Source organism: Maniola hyperantus, chromosome 23 (assembly GCF_902806685.2).
Source record: "Maniola hyperantus chromosome 23, iAphHyp1.2, whole genome shotgun sequence".
NCBI lineage: Eukaryota > Metazoa > Arthropoda > Insecta > Lepidoptera > Nymphalidae > Maniola > Maniola hyperantus.
In genome coordinates this window covers 3,561,824-3,582,265 of record NC_048558.1, presented here as the reverse complement: position 1 = coordinate 3,582,265, position 20,442 = coordinate 3,561,824, and the positions used below count along the sequence as shown (strand labels likewise).

Genomic DNA, 20,442 nt, shown 5'->3' with positions numbered 1-20,442 from the left:
GTTTTGTATTAATTATATGACGTTTAATAAGTTTTTACGACGTTTATGAATAACGATCATAATCTAAAAGTGATCATAAACTTATCACATAATGACGCACAGCTATCTCGCTTCTTTCAACGTTTTCTATAATGTTAAAACATCTACATATAAACGACATAAAATCTAATGAAATATATGTCGTTATTCACTCATCAATGACAATGATGAGGTTACTGCTAAAGATAGAAATATATGAGATTGAAACAGTAATTTCGTTTTATGACATGGAGATTGGAGATTGAGTTTAAACTTGCATCATGATGGTTATTGATCAACAAATCGCCGGCTCACTCCAGAGCACGGGTCGAATATCGAAATCTATTTGCAACAAAACTAAATCTAACGTTAACTACAATCTGTAAGTACAATAATCAGCATATTTTCATACATTATATTTGACGTTCAATCCACCAATCTATGAAGAGGTAAAAGTTAGAGTATGCGTTTCTATGATAGGGTAATCTCCCGAACTAACGATCAAATGATCCTGAAATTTCTTTCACTCATAGATCATTAACCCCGAGTACTATATTATGCCATAAATTATATCATGCAGACAAAGTCTTAGACAAAAAAGCTAGTAACTCATAAATTAAAAAATCGTTTTAAGTTTTGACGCGTTATTATAATGCATATAATAACTTTAGTTAAGCTTCTTTCAAACATACTCTAGATAAAACTAAATTAATTGCAAATAAATAAATATTAAATGAATATTAAGTATAGTAGTTGCCCATTTGGTTTTTTATCATAAATCTTTAGATTTTTAAAAACTTAGTAATTCTTAAATGAACAGTTTGTAGTGATCTCAGATTGACCGAATTTAATCTGCTGCAGTGATCATAATTTATGAGACTCTAGAAGTCTATTCTCATTTCTCACCTACGCAACGTGAAATTGATCAACGAAATGACGAGACTGTAATTATTAAATGTACTTTTTCATTCTGATGAATGAATATAAATAATGAAGCTGGAATAAAATGTTCACACAACACACAAGGAGCATTCAGTGATTCGAAAACACCATAATTAATTTACGCCTACGTACGTGTCGCCAGCGAGCGATCCAATCGTTTATTTCGCATGATAGAGTGGTGAACTATGGCCAAACCATTCTCAATTTGAGAGGAGACCCGTACTCAGTACTTCGGTTGATAATGATGATGGTTTGAGATAAGTATATTCTCACCTATGCAACGTAAAGTTGATCAACAAAATGACGGGATTGTAATCATTAAATGTACTTTTTATGCTGAATGGCATATAATATAATGAAGCTGAAATAAAATGTTCACAAAACACACAAGGAGCATTCAGTGATTCGAAAACACCATAATTAATTTACGCCTACGTGTCGCCAGCGAGCGATCCAGTCGTTTATTTCGCATAATAGAGTGGTGAAAAGAAGATTCCAGTTTAATTAGAGGTGAGACACTCGGAAGTGCGGCGTGGTTGAATAGCCCTCGTTGGGTGCCATTTTGCATAATTGGGCGGGAGGGTAGAACGAAATTTATACGGTGCCGGCGCCAATTTACTTGCTAATGACGCGTCTTGCAACGTCCCCGGGTTTTGTTCGTGCGCTCGAAATGTTTCATGGGCTTTTTTCATCTTTTTTTTGTATATCTTGTTCATTTTGTATAGCGTTTTGTTTAGATTTGACGGTTTTGTAACTATTTTTTTAAGCTGCTAGGTAAGTGTGTTTCAGCTCAGAATGTGGTAAAGTATAAAATACTTTTTCTTTATGCTTTTTTTCATCTTTTTTTTTTTCCTTTTTGTTCATTTTGTTTGGCATTTTGTTTAGATTTGACCGTTTTGTGTTTATTTTTTCAACCTGATAAATTTACTTCGTTAATTGTCTTCTTTAATAAATAAATAAAATCTTTTTATTGAAAGCAACTATGGCTCAATTTGTTAGTAGACAGACTTACTTAAAACTAATGTTAGTAACTACTAATATAATTGTGGGAAAAAGACAGTTTAAATTTAGTTTTATTTTTACATTTACAAATGTGGCCTCACCAACACTTGAACAAAGTGTTCAAGCATTGGTGAGTCCATTTTGCTCGCAAACATGTTCAGGATGCAGTTGGTACTTGAGCGCAGCCTTGTTAGCAGTGATGATGACTTCTTCCGCATTACTGCAAAGAAGTCATCAGTCCGTTCAGTCCGTTTAAGTTTACCAATGATATTGACGATTATAGTTATTGATTATACGGTATGGCGGCAATTTAATTGCTAATGACGCGTCTTGCAACGTCGCCGGATTTTTCTTCGTGTGCTCGAAATGTTTCACGGGCTTTTTATATAACTTGTTCATTTTGTATGGCGTTTTCTTTAGATTTGACGATTTTGTAACTATGTTTTTTCAACCTGATAAATGTATTTCTCTATGTATGTACTTTATGTTTGCCTTTAGTTTATTCCAAATTCGTTTTGTTTTTTCTCCACCTATAGAAGTGGATGGACTAATAAGTCATCTTTAACGCATAATATGAGTTTTTTGTCTCCTTTAAGTTTGTCAATGCTATGGACGACTACAGTTATTATTTACGATATTTCGGTAATTTACCTAAGCTAAGGAGGCGTCTTGCATCGTCCCTGTGGTTTGTTCGCGCGCTCGAAATGTTTCGTGGGCGTTTTAGGGTTCCGTACCTCAAAAGGAAAAACGGAACCCTTATAGGATCACTTTTTTGTCTGTCTGTCTGTCTGTCCGTCTGTCTGTCAAGAAACCTACAGGGTACTTCCCGTTGACCTAGAATCATGAAATTTGGCAGGTAGGTAGGTTTTATAGCTGGCATTAGGGGAAAAATCTGAAAACCGTGAATTTGTGGTTACATTACACAAAAAAAATTAAATTGTGGTCATAAACTAATACTAATAATCAGTATTTTCAATTTTCGAAGTCTATCAAGTGGGGTATCATAATATGAAAGGTCATCACTTGTACATTCTAAAACAGATTTTTATTTATTTCTATGCATCATAGTTTTTGAATTATCGAAAAAATATGACTGTTGTACGGAACCCTCGTTGCGCGAGCCTGACTCGCACTTGACCGGTTTTTTATATAATATCTAACTACTAACTATTTTTAAGTAATTTATAACTTTAATCTATAGTAACTTTTTTTAAGCTGTGTTTCAGTTAGTATATAATACTTTTCCCCCTTTTAAGTCTTTACCATTAGTTTATTCGAAATTCATTTTGTTTCTTTACCAGCTATAGACCCATAAAAGAAGCAAGGTATGGCGAGGAATTTTTAATGCGTCCAAATTAAGAAAGGGAAATCGTATCCGCCATATTGTGCCGTTCTAGCTAGTAATATATTATTTTGATAATATTTTCCAAGGAATTTGTCCTACAAAATACATTCGCAATACGTGAATTTAATTAAGTAAAGAATATTTTTTCTTTGTTTGCCTTTAGTTTATTCCAATTTATATTTCAGTTTTGTCACTGCTTATTGAATCTTTTAAATCTTTAAAGAAGCGAAGTAGGTACAGATTTACGTTTTGTGATAGGATTATGTGTTACAAACATTAGCTGTGTTAATTTATCTTAATACTAATTGTCTTTCATTAATTTTATTCGTTCTGCTCAAATTAGAATAGAATAGAATAGAAATATTTTTATTTAAATAAACTTTTACAAGTACTTTTGAATCGTCAAATATGACTTAATCGTCAAATATGACTTATGGAATAATTTCATGGACTTTTTATTTTATGTCTTATTCGTGTTATGTGGGATTTGGGTTAAATACTTATATACCTATGTACGTAAATTTAAAAATTTCTTCTCTACCAATCTCTACAATTCTCATCCGAGTATCTGTAATGACATTCAGCATAACATAATACAGAATTTTGAATAGAGCATAAAACCGTTCCGAGATAGAATTAGATTATGGTAACACAAGGAAATCCTTAGCGACAACAAGAAAGGTTCCTCCACTTCAAGCCAAAGAGAACGTTAAAACTACCGCGTAGTATAAAGAGCGTAAAACCAGTTTTGAATATTTCAAATCTCCTTAACCCATTTAAAGCGAGCTGGCTGACAATTCCTTCGCCGCTCCTTCACATTCGAGCAGGAACTGCTTATTAAGACAATAATTACCACGAACAAAGAGTCCCCACTAATTAATAATAAAACACGCACAAACAAAGCCCCCCATTCACGCTCGGGACAGCGGATAAAAAAACAAAAAAGAGAAAAAATAACCGAAACGGTGGTCGAAAAGCCTCAACATGCGAGCCCGAACAAAAAGAACCCATAGACAATGATGACAGTCGAGACGCATAATGCGGGAGCACAGCGCGTTCTTAATTTGAAAATATTTCCATAATAAGATTTGTCTATGGCGCGACCGGTAACAAAAGATAGCGAGCGCTTTGTTCGGTTGACAGCTCGTAATAATTTAAAAAAATTAAATCACGCAATTACGCGGGGCGGGGGCGACGCGAGAGTTCGCCACCGACGTTATTAGCTAAACAAGTTTTCTCGTTAAAACTTACATTTTTGAAATTAGTAGGTTCACGTCGCCTTTTCAGCTCTCCGCGTGTATTGAGAAGGTCCCTAATGAAGGCCAGGTGGAGTGGCCGGCTATTGAAGGCACGTCGAGAGGGTAGTTATTGAAGGCATGAAAGCGCCGCGTGACGTCACCGCCACTCGAGCGACGAGCTCCAGTCGCTAATTGGAACTCGTGGCGATAGGACGCGAGAAATGTTGCCTCAATCGACTAATACTTCAAAATTGAATAGGTTTGTTAACGAGCGGCCGGCTGAATGTTGCGAATGGAGTCGAGAGCTCGGTTAGCATTCGCTAACTACCTTATACGTACTTTTTCCTTTTTACAAATTGAAGCCTTCAAGTTTTTATGATTATAATACTCGGGCAATAAAAGCAATCTACGTGGCCGGCGATGTCACGAGATTTCAGTTCAAAATGGAATTTCACTAGATCGCAGCGGACTCTAAACGGACTCACACTAGCGTCAGCATACACCCCTTTAGTTCACCAATGCGGACGAAGTAGGGCGTAATATCTTGAGAGTTCGCCCCCGGGGTAGTGGGCGTGGAAATAGGATGCTGCGTTGCCATGGCGACCATGTGTAGGGGCGAGCGTTCACGTGCTGCGCGCTGGTGTGGGTGGGGGGGGCGGCTTGCTAGTGTGTGTTTAAGCTGGGAATCGACCTTGGGAGTTTCGGTCTACTTATAGTTGCATTCCTCTTGGACAAAGTCGCAAGTCACTGAAGCGTTAACCTTGACGGAATGCCTTTTTATACGATCAATTAGTGACCAGGTCATACACATCTGCGTTACTTCTAAACTTGTGAAGCCGCGCTGGGAGATTTTGGGACGGGTAATAACTTCAAGGTCGCGTCACCGACATGCTTAATCTCGGAGTGCCGATAGAAATGTAAAACTAAAGTAATGGTTTAATTTACAAATTATGAAATTTTAATTTTTGATACTTCAATTAGTTTGAAAATCCAAGCAAAAATCACTGTTATTAAATAGTTTTAATTTTTCACATAAGAAGTATGCCAATCAAAATGTTTTGATCCATGTTTTTCAGTCCTTTAACAGGACTAAAAAGACTTGATGTATCATATACCTACCTTTTTTTAGTATAAATATCTCTACTTTCTGCACCCAAGTAGACTATCGCCTAATATTAAAAACATGGTTAGATAGTTCATAGTACCTACCAAAGCTATATGAAATAAAAACATAAAAATGGATTTTCTAAATCCCAATTTTATTAAAACAGACATATCTTTCAATAAAAAGTTCTATAAATATGATAATATTCGATAATGTCCTCGTTACGAAGTTCCGGCGCTCGCATCCGGTTCGGAGGACCAACGGCGGAAATGTATAAGAAATGACGCGGAATAACCAGCAACGCTACACTGAGCTTTGAGGACAATTTGTTTAGCGGAATGGAAATTGGAATATAACCTTTTTATGTGTGTAATATTAAAACGGGCAGAAAGTTAGTACGAAAGGTTCCGTACCTCAAAAGGAAAAACAGAACAATTATAGGATCACTTTGTTGTCTGTCTGTCTGTCTGTCTGTCAACAAACCTACAGGGTACTTCCCGTTGACCTAGAATCATGAAATTTAGAAGGTAGGTAGGTAGCAGGCATTATGAGAAAAATCTGAAAACCGTGAATTTGTGGTCATATCACCAAAAAAAATGTGTTTTGAACAAATAATTAAAGATTACTACCTATATCAAATAGGGTATCATATGAAAAAGCTTTACTTGTAAATTCTAAAACAGATTTTTATTTAGTTTTAGGCATAATTGTTTTTGATTTATCGTGCAAAATGTCGATAAAATACGATTGTAGTGCGGAACCCTCAGTGCGCGAGTCTGACTCTTACTTGGCCGGTTTTTCTAAAATAGTGTAATAAGTAGGTAGTCATTACTAGAGCGTAGGAAGTGCCTAATACTTAAAATTTGAAGGGTAGAATATTCAAATCTACAAATCGGGGGTGGCACTCAGGGTTGGGGTTGTTGACCTTTTTCCGGAGGCTGGTATGCAAGATCAACGTAGACTTATATCTATATAAACGAAGATATAGATACGATGGAAAAGGTAATGCTAAATTGTGATTTTATTATTGTTAGACGAAGTATAATTATAATAATATTTAAAAACAAAATAAGACCTATAAGACCTACCGTAAGACCTATTCCACTTCTTAATGCGAGAGAGAATATAGATATTATATAGAATTTAGAGATAAGCATTTCCAATGTAACTTAATTTATTACTACTATGTAACTACAATTTCGGTACATGAAAAATAAAAAATAAATAGATTTTATACTTATGATTTTTTTTTAATTTTTTACCATACCTATTATCTATATGATTTTTAAGTTACGTCTTTAGATACGTTTTTATATGTTTCTAGCTTTAAGAAATAGTTTTATGACCCACCCGAATTGGTATTTTTTTAATAGGTCTAATATTGTATATTTGAGGTAAGTATTAGAAAATAAGATTAAATATAGACATTCATTGCACAATAATAATTATCACTTTTTTTGGACTCTACAAAAAATAGCCCAAATATATAACTAACTAAATAAGACTTACAGCAGTACTCAGAGTCGCTAATCGTTACTTAAGATTGAGTTAAAACGAGACAGCTTTATGTGAGAGATATAGCTCTGTCTCGTTTTAACCTAAGTAACGATTAAGCTACTCTGAGTACTGCTGTTAGATACTTACAATCCATATCCATCCATACTAATATTATAAATGCGAAAGTGTGTCTGTCTGTCTGCCTGTCTGTCTGTCTGCTAGCTTTTCACGGCCCAACAGTTCAACCGATTTTGATGAAATTTTGTACAGAGTTAGCTTACATCCCGGGGAAGGACATATGCTACTTTTTATCCCGGAAAATTAAAGAGTTTCCACGGGATTTTTAAAAACCTAATTCCACGCGTACGCAGTCGCGGGCATCATCTAGTAAGTTACAATAAAAAAAACTCAATTTTGTGAGAATTAAAAAGTAATGTAGATTAACAGGGTGGGTATGCAATGTCGTTTTGTCTCTATACAGCACACGCCAGCTAGACGGGCGCAAGTTTGTCAAACTATTCGTCTGTTGTTTTGTTATTTCCATGCGCGTTTCCATTGTTCCGAGAAGTGGCTCACCTGTCCTCTCGGGTTCCCGTCATTAGCTGTAGTAAGCTATTTGTCACTAGCTGTCGTTAGGGTTGTCAATGTTAAATTTCTAGAATCGAGATAAAAATACAAACATTTTCTTCTTAGATCCCGGTAATTTACAAAGAGTTGGCTTTTATTTTTATTTTACCACTTTTCTGATAAAAACAAAATGGAAACCTAATTATTATGGAAAAAAATCTAAAAATTGCCCGCGACTTCGTCCGCAACGCATGGAATTAGGTTTTCTAAAAATCCCGTGGGAACTCAATGATTTTCCGGGATAAAAAGTAGCCTATGTCACTCTCCAAGGCACTATACCCATGCAAAAATCACGTCAATCCGTTGGACCGTTGCGACGTGATTGAAGAACAACCCAATAAACTAACAGACACACTTTCGCATTTATAATAAAAGAATCTGATATCTGATGAATATGAAGAGAATCTGAGATACTGATAATTTCTTGAAAAAACGAGTGGCAACCCTAGGTAACAACTTCTTAACGTCCCCCCTAGTGCCTGTAGGGCATGCTTTACCGCTTATTAGGTGTATATGTGCGATAAAGCTCATGAGCTAACTTGATGGAGTAAATACGATCACTACGTTTTTTACGGCGTCTACGGCTTTATTCATAGGGTCTTTAGACATAAGCTCGAAACTCTCGATGCCGACCGCCTATTTTTTTCTTTTTGTATGTTCTGTAGGTATGTAAAGTTTTAAGTTTCTAGTATTAAGTTTGCATATCTCGAAAACTGTTATGGTTTTTTCACAAAGTTCTTGCTAGAAGTGATTGCTCGTCGAGCTTTGTTTTCGATGTTTTTGTGATAGATTTTTTTTTTATTAAGAGAATATAACAAATACGAAACTGTGTCTGTCTGTTAGCTTTTTACAGCCCATTCGTTACTTGGTTTGGTTAACTGTACAACAAAATGTTCAGAGATAGCAATCTCAGAGCCTGATTCTTATTGCCTACATTACTTTTATCAAATAATTCCTTCAGGATTTACAAAAGTCTAGTGTATAATATTTTTAAGTTTCACGAAGTGTAATAGTAAGTGTTTATTCTTATTTGCAACAGTTTTAGAAGTCGATATTTGTTTTTAATTAAAAAATGGGATGGGTGACAACCCTAGGGGCAGTAGGTTATTTGTGTCCCCCGTTACCCGCGGGCATGCTCAACGGCTTAATGGCATGTGTGCGATGATGGGCCAATTCTGTCTTGACCTGCCATTTTTTTAATATGCCAGAATTAAAACGCTTAGGTAAAAATTAAAATTTTAATAAAATAATTGCATTAGGTACTAGTTTCTCCATGTGTATCATGGAAAGTTTGGAAATCTTCACACTTGTTTTTTATTTTTTATTCTGATACAAATTAGCCATTGACTGCAATCTCACCTGGTGGTAAGTGATAATGCAATCTATTGTACCTGTAGCACAGAGGATATGACATTACAATGAGATTTATCAATAAATATAAATTTCGTCGGGCTAATCTATACCTAATAGTGGTGACAGCCTAATGGTTAAGACGTCGGCCTCCTATTCAGAGGGTCGGGGGCTCGATCCGGTGCCCTCACCTCTAACTTTTCCGAGTTATGTGAGTTTAATGGTATGATAAATTATTCTGACGATTCAAAAGCACTTGTAAAAGTTTACTTGAATAAAAATCTATTCTGATCTCTTCTTTTCCGGTCCGGTCCGGTCAGTTCCGTTCCGTTCGTTCCGTTCCTGTCTGTTCTGTTCTATTCCTTAATGCATTTAAATATCACCGGTTTTAATGGTAAAGGTGATTGTGAGGAAACCTGCATGCTTGAGAGTTTTCTGTAATGTTCTCAAAGGTGTGTGAAGTCTTTCAATCCGCACTTTGCCAGAGTGGTAGACTATGACATTACACTTCTCATTCTGAGAGTAGATCCGTGCTCTGTAGTGAGCCGGTCATGGGTTGATCATTGATTTAGAATAATTCACAAATTTTATGTTGAGATGACTTTTTAAAAGATATATATGTACGTCGTATTGTCTCTATAGTCTATATATACCTTAACCAGATTTTTGGCGAGGCTTCGTCCCAGTGATTTGACATACTTGGTACGGTATCATACTTAATTGCACGTCTGTGCTTAATTGGTACGGTACCCTTTGCCGGCCCACTAGACCAGCTATGGGTACCGTGCCAAGTACCATGATTGATCACGATGAATCTGTACCTATTTAATACATGCCGTATCTAGCAACAGTAACATTGGTGTCCGAGAGAAGGGTATGCCAATTATGTTTTTGACGGCAGGCCGTGCCTCCAAATTGGAATACGGGGGTTTTCGGTTATGTGCTCGACGGCTACACGCCCGTTTATTACTACATACCAGCTTTAGTTCACAAACCACTAAATCATATTTAATTTTTTTGTATGCGGGAGAGAGCTTGTTGTGATAACAATTTTCGAAGTCAAAATTTTTTTTGAGTGATTGAGATGATAACAACTTAAAGGTTGCCTCACCTACTTACTACATACTAATTTACAAATTATGAAATTAAATTTTTTGATAAAACAATTAATTTGAAAATCAAAAAAAACCACTGCTAAGTAATTCATAGTTTAAAGATTTCACTTCTGTCGGCAGTCCCCGCTGACTGGCATTTTTTTTTCTAGGTAATTCAACCTACCTACCTTTGTTTTTTTAAGTTTTAAATCCATACTTAATAATTCCATCCACAATAAATTCGAAAGTATGTCTGTCTATCTGTTACATTTTCGTGGCGCATCCGTTTAACCTTTGACGAAATTTGGTACTTGGTAGAGATATTATTATAATAACTTGCAACCTCCTAAAGACCGGGCATAGGCTACTAAGGCTTTCAGAAAATCAGAGTTCCCGTGTGATTTCAAAAAAACCTAAATCCACGCGGACGAATTATTCTTCTCGATAGGAAAGGCGTTCCCAACCCAATAGATACCCTTGACGATTCAAACGTAAGTACCTACTTGTTAAAGTTTAATTGAATAAAAATATTTATTTATTTATTTTATCAGACATCTAGTAGACTCACTAACGCCCAGCCCAAATCCTTGGACCTAGAAAGCTAATTTTGTACACAGAGGTTCCCTCTGTACACAAGGAATAAGACCGGATTGTTCGAAATTCCCACGGGACAGGGAACAAAGAGGATTTATATTTTCGCCAAGCAAAGCCGTGGGCGATCGCTAGTCTATTTATACACGTGTTTAGTTCATAATGAAGCTGATTTCCCAAAACTAAATGTAACTAAAACCGCTTTTAATTTTAATAAACTATATTAATTAATTATTATAATGCCTGGCATCTAGGGTAGTCTAACCGCTTCCAAATTAATTATTTATTATTTAATGACAACACAATGTTATCAAAATATTCATATTACCATAATCTGAATATGAAATTCGGAAGTAGTGACACCATTGGATAAATTATTTTTAGGAGACTATATTATACGATCTAGTGATGCCCGTGACTTTGTCCGCGGGGATTTAAATTTTCAGAAATCCCGAAGTCATGTCTATCGTAGAGGCGATGGTCGTTGGAACCGGAAAGTCCTTGAGTGGAGACCGCGTTTCAGCAAGCGGATGCCCTCCAGCACGATGGACCGACGATATAAAGAGGCAGGCGCGAAGTGGCTGGATGAGGAAGGCTGAAGACCGGGTGTGGTGGCGCTCTTTAGGGAAGGCCTATGTCCAACCGTGGACGTCCGCGCTCCACAGGCTGATGATGATGATGATGATGATGATGATGATGATGATGATGATGATGAAAAATCCCGAGGGATTTGATTATCCGAATTAAAAATTAGCCTGCCAATACACCCCCGAGGAACAGTTTACGACAGTTAGGGAACTTCTAACGAAATGTCGAGGCTTCGACGTCACTGCCAGGCGTCAAAGCCCTATTTTCTTTGATTTCACGTCACCATAATAAATATTTGACTAATATTTGACATAATCGTCGATTCAGGATCCAACCGAGATTACTTATATCGATACGACTTAAACACAAGCACGAGCCACTCTTCTTGGTGAAATACAAAAACTATACACGATATTGTAGTGTTATTTGATAACGTGGTCACCCTATTAGCGTGTGAGTCACTGTGACTCAGTGGTGGCGTTAGCATATTGAGATGAATGGGGTCGCAGGTTATAGGCGTGTCAAGGCGAACACTCAGACACTTTCGATTTTGTCTCTCGCTCTTGAAGACATCGAGTCTTTATTGCTGTATGTATTCGATGATGGTTGCGAATTCGTTTGCGGATTGAAGTTTAAGGAAATCTAGTAAGGAATTCTTTGATTTTCTACTATAACTATATCCTGAAGCCCTGTTCCTCTCTTTTCGTCACTTTCATGACAAACAAGAGTATTTTAGTGTACTTTAGTAATGGTACATAATGGATTGTAAAGTACCTACATGAAATGAAAGTATAATGCATAAATAAGTTCTCACGCGCCATTTTAACTTTTTGTGTCAACTGTCATGTCAAAAGTACAATTTTAGTCCTTATTATAAAGGTGAATCGTACTTTTACATGACAGTTGAGACATAGAGCTAAAAAGGCGCGTGAGTTCTCATTTTGACTATACTCGCCTTATTTGTTCTATGTGTCAACTGTCATGTCAAAAGTACGGTTTACCCTTAAATTAAGGTCTAACATCGTACAATGCGACAAGGCTCTCTTGGCACTTGAATGACATTGACAGGGGGGCTCTGTTGGAGATCAAAGGCTTAGAATATTCAAACAAGAACAAAGGAGACACTTGACGGCAACGTTAGTTCCGATATTTTCGCCAAGCGCCAAGATAGCCTTGTCGCACTGTACTTTTGACATGACAGTTGACACATAGAACAAGTACAGCATTTATCAACATTTATGCACTTACTCTAGTTTTATTTTTTAATACGGTTGGCAACCCTACTTTTGTGATTGTAAAAACTAAAAACTATGACTTTTCGAAAGTCAGTTCGCCCATTAAACCGTTGAAAGGCAAGGCATTTGCAACCGATAAAGCGAAACATATGGAATCATTTGTAAAGGCAGGAATTCCAACACTGCATGGGTTCAGTGTGTCACAGTAACATCTTAAATCTTAATCCTTTACATAACTTTCTCCCTGTGAAGCATTTCGGATGCGCGCGCGCCGAATGTATGCCATACATGTCGCGCACTCTTCGCATTGCATCCATTATAGGCTAAGAGATAGCGACCACTTTAATTTATACATTTATTATTCAACATCCACTTTAGAGTGAAGGAAAATCAGTACCCTTATTATAAAAAAGTGCGAAAATGTCAGCATAAAATGAGTGAATTATTCTGAACTAGCTGATGCCCGCGACTTCGTACGCGTAGATTTAGGTTTTTAAAAATCCTATGGGAACTCTTTGATTTCCCGGGATAAAAAGTAGCCTATGCCACTCTCCAGAACGCCTAACATGCGCACCGCGAGAAAATTTTGTCTGCGCATTTACTCGTCTTATTTGTATGATAATTAATCATAAGTAGAAGTTTAAGCTAGAATAATATTACTTATTAGCCCATAGGCTAGATGGTAGTAGCAATAAAGCTACCATTTTATAATGGTGCTTTATGGTAGAAAAACAAAAATTGTATGAAAAAATACGAGATAATGCGTAGACAAAATTTTCTCGCGGTGCGCATGTTAGACGAACAGGTCTTTAAATATACCCATGCAAAAATCACAATCAATCAATCCGTTGCACAGTTGCGACGTGATTGAATGACAAACCAATAAACCAACAAACAAACACACTTTCGCATTTATAATATGGGTAGGTATACTGATATCTTGAATTTAATGAGTGTGTCACACCAAATCACTTCGCAAATAACCCAACGGAAATGCCGATTGAGAATGAGACGGCTATATTTATCCCCCTAAAGAAAGAACAAGAAAAGTATGCTCCCAATGCGATCTCCATTCGTACCTACACTCGTTCGATATTCAAAAAAGTTGGGAGTTAAAAACAAAAAAACACCGGCCAAGTGCGAGTCAGACTCGCGCACCGAGGGTTTTAAAAAAAAAATATTAGCCATGTTAAATGACTAATATTCCCCTTTCCTCTCCAACTAAGCGTCAAGCTTGTGCTAGGAGTAGGTACGACAATAGTGCAACGGGCGGGGTTTGAACCGTCGACCTTTCGGTTTTCAGTCCACTCCTTTACCCGTTGAGCTATTGAGCCGGTATGAAGCGTGGGGACGCCCCGCATACCCGCACAGTGCCCGCGCTCGCCCGCATCGGGTTAGCTAATGCTATCTCGACCTGTCATGGTCATGGTCATCTCAACCCATCGCTGACCAACTGCTGAAATCAGGTGTCCTCTCAGAATGAGAAGGTCCTTATAGTCCACCACGCTGGTCAAATGCGGATTGGCAGACTTCACACACCATTGAGAACTCAGGCATGCAGGTTTCCTCACCATGTTTTCCTTCACCGTCCAAGCAAGTGATTTTACTGACTTAAAAAAGCATACATAACTCCGAAGAGTTCCGAATCCTGGACGCCCCGTATAGTCTTTAACCACTCGGCTATCACCGCTTTTACTATACTAGTTGATAAGAAAATTACTGCATTTGAGATAAAGTAGCCAAAAAACTATTTTTTCTTAACACTATCCTATCTGTAACATAAATAGCATATCTTATGACTAAAACACCAACAAGCGTTTGTACATCAGCGATGCAATCAATTTGTCTATAAAATATTCAGTATATCGACATGACCTCTACGGTTTTATACCTACTACAGAATTACCCTTTCATTAGACTATTGTCACGTTAAAGACTCTATACATGATTAAGGGAACGCCGCGATTATGTTGTTAAAATAAAAAGCATCGTACACTTAATAACAGCTGTGGCTAATATGACGGACAAAGGACTAATCATAGCGTGTTAGATTGGAACTATCTTGGAATTATAACTTGAGGGACTATTCTGGAAGGAAAAATAACATGAAAAAACTTTTTTTTTCAATTTAAAAAATTAGGTAGATATAATATCTACTGAGTCCTGAAGCATATTTTAGTAATGTTAATTTTAATAGTAAACTATAAAATATAATTGAAAAATATTAAATATTTTGTAAGTATGTACATTGTACAACTACTGAGTATGCTATAAAGCTACTTAGCTTATAAAAAAAAACTTTACATATTTCATGTATGTGACCTAGTGTCTCTAACTTTTCCAAAAGAAAATTCTACTGAGAAGAGCCAGCAAAAAACTCAGCAGCTGCTCTTTTCAAATCATAAAAATGTTGCGATAATATTATCAATTTACAATTTACTACGCCTTGTGGGTGGAACTGAAAGTTCAACTGGTCACTTTTAAGCAACTTTGTCGTTAACGAATTCATCAATTATTGTATATCTAATAGTCGCAACATAATAATGTGCTTTACACACTGCTTAAAGTAGTGTAATGGCAAACCTAATAACTTTGCCTATTTAGTTTTTAATTATGGCAACTCTTGTAGCAGAATTTACCTACATTGTTTAAATGAATATAACTTTTTTGGAAATTAAATGAGCAACATTCATAATTATATTTAATTTATATCATCATTTATTTAAGGAGAGCTCTATAAAGCCTCTAAACTGTGAGACGGTTTTTAATTATGCAAGGCTTTTGTTCAGTTTTAACGACTGCAAAAGAAACTACGAAAATTAAAACTTCAAAGTTTTTAATCCCTAGTTTAATAAGTCTTCCTACATAATAAGTAATAACATAATAATCTGTTCTTTATAAAAGCTGGTGCCTGTGAAATATAAAACCTATTCATTCTTAGCTGTGCTACTTAACTTTTCGAGTAATTAAAATAAATTCTGCATTGATTTAAATATATACCTATTTATATGATTTCATTGTCAGTTCGCAGTAACAATGTCCTATTAACCGCATATAGTGCCCTTACCTTTCAAGTAAACTAAACTAAAGTATATATAAGTATAAGCACAGGAAAGTTTCCAGAATAAGTGTGTGGGAAAGTACCGTGTCAGCTAGTGTAGTGCGGCGACACGTTTAATAAACAAGCGTGCAATTAAACAAAACGACACGTCAAAGGGTTAATGGCGGGTCGTGGCGTTTACAACCGCTTATCATGCTTATGTTATTAATAAACAATAAACCAATTTTTTTTAAACAGCGATGTCATGTCGATCCTGGCATTCGAAGTCTTAAAGGGAAACACACTTTTGATAACACCTTTTATTTAGAAGGATGTCATGTTTAGAGTCACCGAGTTTAACATTTTAGTAAAATTTGGATGGCAAAACGAATACGGGCTTTGGGATTTAGAATTTGCATTAACAGACTCATTTTATTCATTACCGATTTCAATAACCTAGCCGTCCGCGTCGTACTTTACGAGTACAAACAAAAAAAAAAGAAATAGTGTGAGGAAAGTTGAAAACTTTATACAGTTGTCATTGGTTAAGATAGTCGTTTAAACAAATCTCTATATACATATAAAAATGAATCGCTAAATGTGTTGCTGATCGCAAATCTCGAGAACAGCATAACCGATTTTGCTAATTCTTTTTTTATAATATTCCTTGAAATACGAGGACGGTTCTAATGGAGAGAAAAATTTAAAAAATTGTAAGTATTAAAAAAATAAAAAATAAAGAATCGACTGTTAGGCGGTACGAAGTTCGCCGGGTCAGCTAGTTACAAACAATTTAAAGACGCAATGCAATTTGCAACGCATGCATGCCGGGTATTCTTCTTCGTCGTAGCACTCTTGGCAGAGCGGTCGTGGTCATCACGAAGCAACGTCTTTGAGGGTAGATGTTATGCGCCTCACGAGCATTCGCCACTTCTCCCTGCTGGCCGACAGCCTCGTGCACTCGTGCAAACACACGTGCAAAGGACCGCCCACAACAGACTTAATTTGGTCGGTCCATCGCATTAGCGACCTTCCTCGCCCTCTGGTGCCCTCCACCTTGCCCTGCACGACAAGACGCTCGATGGAGTCACTCTGACGCCGTGTCCGAAGAATTTTAATATGCGACTCTGTACTAACGCCGAAAGTCGTTTAATGCCGAGCATTAGCTGGGCATTAGCTACTATAAAAAACTTTTTGACTAAGTTTCAAGCCCAAACCAAAGAATATATTATAATAGTTAAGTACTTAAACTTTAGAAAATAATAGAGCGAAAATTAAAGGAGGTACCTAAAAATTGCGTATCCAGCAGGATTCGGATGAGGATAAACCTACTTTTCCGCGAATTTAGCAGCTATGATTCCATAATTTTTCAGCAATTAAGTAGGTAACAGGTGCATATATTGCAAAATAGCAGGTTACCTTTGACAGTTTAATTAAAACCTAGGTTAACCCTCCAAAAGGCCAATCAATTTTTTCATAACCCCGCAACATCGCACACTCAATTTCTAGCGTAATAAACAGGTGGAGGGTTAAATCTGCAGCTGACGGCGCCCGTAGCGCCTTGTAGCGACTTCAAAGGAAATAAATGTATGAATTGTTTAGCGAAAACTCGCCCGCAGGCGGGAGCCCTTCCGACCCCGATTATGTAAAATTCGGATGTTATATTTTGCTCGCTCTTTATCGAGGCTATAGGATATATTGTATGTAAATGTAGATGCCTCAAGGTAAATATGAAATGTATCGATCTTTCCCTTTATCGTAAATAACTAATTAATATTTGGTTTTGATTAGCTTATTTAGCTCTACTTACCTACTATTATGAAATATCAAACGAAAACAAAAGATGTGATAGGTACACAATGTTTGTGTATTTTGTAAGTCAATTAGCTTATACTCGCGACGGTATAAATTTCAACCCCCCCCCATTTTACTCCCTTAGGGGTCGAATTTCCAAAAACCCCTTCTTAGCGGATGCCTAATAGCTGCCAAATGCATGCCAAATTTCAGCCCAATCCGTTCAGTAGTTTGAGCTGTGTGTTGATAGATCAGTCAGTCAGTCAGTCAGTCACCTTTTACTTTTATATATTTAGACAAGCATGATGCTTACTCTATTTTTTACGGTTAAAGATTGTGAATAAAAAAACTAATGTGAATAAAAATTAATACCCAAAATAAAATAAATCGTCGGTTTAAACAAGAACTCATTAATTGCAAAAAAATCATCAAGTACAGTGTACAACAAATATGAACTCATCAAGACAAGAGTTTTTCACGAATTTTCAAGAGAGAGAACTCGGTCAATGACATTTTGCAGTAAACCGATGATAAGTAGGTACTTTGTGTCCACAACATTATAACACTGTAATAAATACTTAGTCAGTGGAAAAAATAAACATTCCTTTCCATATTTAGCGCGTAAAATAACCCATCAAAAAATCACGTCAACCCCAGTCAATCGAATTCCAAACCCGGTTAAAATATAAAACAAAATGTCATTACCGGTTGACGCGAGCGAACATCAAAAGGAAAAACTAATGCAGAGCCAGTGGCAGGAATCATTTCCCGGTAAAATATAAAAAACCAGGGTCGGAGAGACCCGCTTCTTCATTACCGGGTTAGTAGTAAGAAAGCTCTTTCTTCTGTTCGTGCTAGCACAGCTAATTGTTATCGATAATAATTATTATTATACTATTTAATAAAGCTGTTTTTAGGGTTCCGTACCTCAAAAGGAATAACGGAACCCTTATAGGATACCTTTGTTGTCTGTCTGTCTGTCCGTCTGTCTGTCAAGAAACCTACAGGGTACTTCCCGTTGACCTAGAATCATGAAATTTGGTAGGTAGGTAGATCTTATAGCTGACGTTTGGGGAAAAATCTGAAAACCCTGAATTTAGGGTTAGATCACACAAAAAAAATTAAATTGTGGTCATGAACTAATAATTAGTATTTTCAACTTTCGAAGTGAGTGACTATATCAAGTGGGGTATCATATGAAAGGTCTTCATCTGTACATTCTAAAACCGATTTTTATTTATTTTTATGCATCATATTTTTTGAATTATAGTGCAAAATGTCGAAAAAATACGACTGTAGTACGGAACCCTCATTGCGCGAGCCTGACTCGCACTTGGCCGGTTTTTTCTCAGTGCTCATTGCTTAGCTATCTTATCTCTCTATATCTATCATGGGTACGTTTAACTTAGATTTTTTAGTAATTATAATATAAATATGAAATGTTTGGAAAATTAAACTACCCAAAAAAGGGTTAAAGTGTCATAACCACACAATTTAAGTATATGTAACAAGCGTAACATCAAAAGGAAAAACTAATGCGCGGTCGGTAGTAGTGGGTTTAGTATGAGATTTCATAACATCTCACCTACGTTCCTAAGTAATACAATTCGAGAGCCAAAACACGTAGCGTTAAAGTACCGTAACTACCTTGTTTTAAAACTCCAATTCGTCCATCTACAGCCAACGCTTCAAGCGGAAATCTTGTGAAATTAACATCGGTGGAATTAAATTTTTGAATTAATATTTCACAAATTAAAAGAACTAAATTTCAAATAAATACATTACAAATAAAAATATCATATAAACCGCTGTAACAAGGCAAGGTGCCCAGAACGCTGGCTGCGTTACATCGATGAATGGCCAGACTAATATGCTAACCAAGGTAACTGCCAGCCCTCTGGGCACTCGTGGACATCGCGAGACGGGATGATACGTCCTTAAAAAAGGATCTAGGATCCTCGCCCCACGAATTTTACGAAGAGCTAATTTTAAGAATGCATAAACCTCCATACCGAACCGTGTGCGAAGCTTGTGTCCATACCACGCCATAGGACAATTTAGAATTTTTATATTCTAAATTGTTTTGATTGACTAAATAATATCTGTAGAATTATAGTAGGGATTTTCGAATTTTAAATCGAATACGTTTAGGTTAATTTCACTCTGACGTTATTTTGTTTCGACACTTGAATTCTACCATCGTTTGCATGAGAGGTAAAATCTCATACTAAGCACACATTTCCTGGTAAAATATGAACTCCCGGTCGGAGAGACCTCGCCAACACGCTAATACAGGTTAATGCTGCTATTCTCTTTATACTAGGACGATTCTCGGGCATTATCCTACTTAACGTTTTCCTTTTCGGAGTACGTATTTCAGAATTTCATCAGTACCCTTATTATAAATGCGAAAGTGTGTTTGTTTGTTGGTTTATTGGTTTGTCCTTCAATCACGTCGCAACGGTGCAACGGATTAACGTGATTTTTTGCATGGGTGTAGATAAAGACCTGGAGGGTGAAATAGGCTACTTTTTATCCCGGAAAATCAAAAGAGTTCCCACGATTTTTTTTAAAACCTAATTCCACGTGGAAAAAGTCGCGGGCATCAGCTAGTTATTTCATAAATAACTTATATACTTACTAAGTATTTATTTTATAGGATATCATTTCAAGAATATGAAAATCACGTCAAACTCGAGTGAAAATATGCTCCTGCCTACGAAAATGCTATAAAAATCCAGCATTAATGATAATAATAATTTGAAGTTCTATTATCATTAACTAGATGAAGCCCGAGACAACCGGTTTTTGAAATCCCCTGGAAACCTTGACTTTCCGGGTTAAAAAGTACATACCTGTCAAAATCGATGGGCTGGGAATAGGTAACAGATAGACCTTTGTTTGTCTATCTGTTACCTATTCCCACAGGCACAGGACAGGCAAAGAAACAGACAGGCAGATCTAAGACACTCTTTC

General features: G+C 36.5%; 1 protein-coding gene across 8 annotated transcripts in view; it reads right to left on the bottom strand.

The window, feature by feature from the left end:
• The window catches only part of pan (transcription factor pangolin), a 252,257-nt gene that overhangs the window by 27,488 nt on the left and 204,327 nt on the right, over nt 1–20,442 (bottom strand). The gene's annotated exons all lie outside the window — the stretch shown is intronic.